At 40.4% G+C, this 981-nt stretch overlaps 1 non-coding gene across 1 annotated transcript; it reads left to right on the plus strand.

The window, feature by feature from the left end:
• The first annotated feature begins 551 nt into the window (after positions 1–551).
• TRNAK-CUU lies at positions 552–624 on the plus strand. The gene has a single exon. It is a non-coding gene; the product is annotated as a tRNA-Lys (tRNA).
• The last annotated feature ends 357 nt before the right edge of the window (positions 625–981 follow it).

Consider the following 981-nt stretch of genomic DNA (forward strand, 5'->3'; position numbering starts at 1 on the left):
ACATTTATAAAAATTATAGGAAATAAAAATTGATTACATTTTCAGTTCAAGAGGAAGGATAGTGCTCATATCCTCTCATAAAATAATAAATGTAAGAGATAGATTTAGTAATAAAGAAAAGTAATGATGAGTAAGGAAAAACAGAAAATAGTAAATCTATTAAAACATATTGAAACTAGGGTGTCATGGTCTGAATGTCTGTACCTCCTCTAAAGTCATATGCTGAAGCCCTAATGCCCCATGTGATGGTATCTGAAAAAGACCTTCGTGGTGATTTAATGGAGATGAGGTGATGAAGGTGGAGCCCTCGTAATGGGGTCAGTGTCCTAGGAGGAAGAGGAAGAGACTGGAGTTCTCTATCTCCCTACAACACATGAGGACACAGACAGAAGACCGCCGTCTGCAAACCAGGAAGAGAGTCCTCACCAGAAATAAAATCCACAGGCATCTTGATCTTGGACTTCTAGCCTCTAAAACTGTGAGAAATAAGTATCTGTTGTTTGAGCCCCACAATCTGCGGCATTTGGTTATAGTAGCCCCAGTCCTGGGATGCCTGGCTGGCTCAGTTGGTAGAGCATGAGACTCTTGATCTCTGGGTCCTGAGTTCAAGCCCCAGGTTGGGTGTGGGGTTTACTTAAAAAAAAAAAAATTGTGCCACCCTACAACCCAGCAATCACATTACTGAGTATTTACCCTAAAGATACAAACGTGGTGATCTGAAGGGGCACGTGCACCCAAATGTTTATAGCAACAATGTCCACAATAGCCAAACTATGGAAGAGCCTAGATGTCCATCAATAGATAAATAGATAAAGAGGATGGGGTATATATACACAATGGAATACTATGCAGCCATCAAAAGAAATGAAATCTTGCCTTTTGCAACGATGTGGATGGAACTAGAGGGTATTATGTTTAGTGAAATAAGTCAATCGGAGAAAGACAACTATCATAAGATCTCCCTGATACGAGGAAGGGAGA

The sequence above is a fragment of the Meles meles genome, chromosome 15, assembly GCF_922984935.1.
Source record: "Meles meles chromosome 15, mMelMel3.1 paternal haplotype, whole genome shotgun sequence".
Lineage (NCBI taxonomy): Eukaryota > Metazoa > Chordata > Mammalia > Carnivora > Mustelidae > Meles > Meles meles.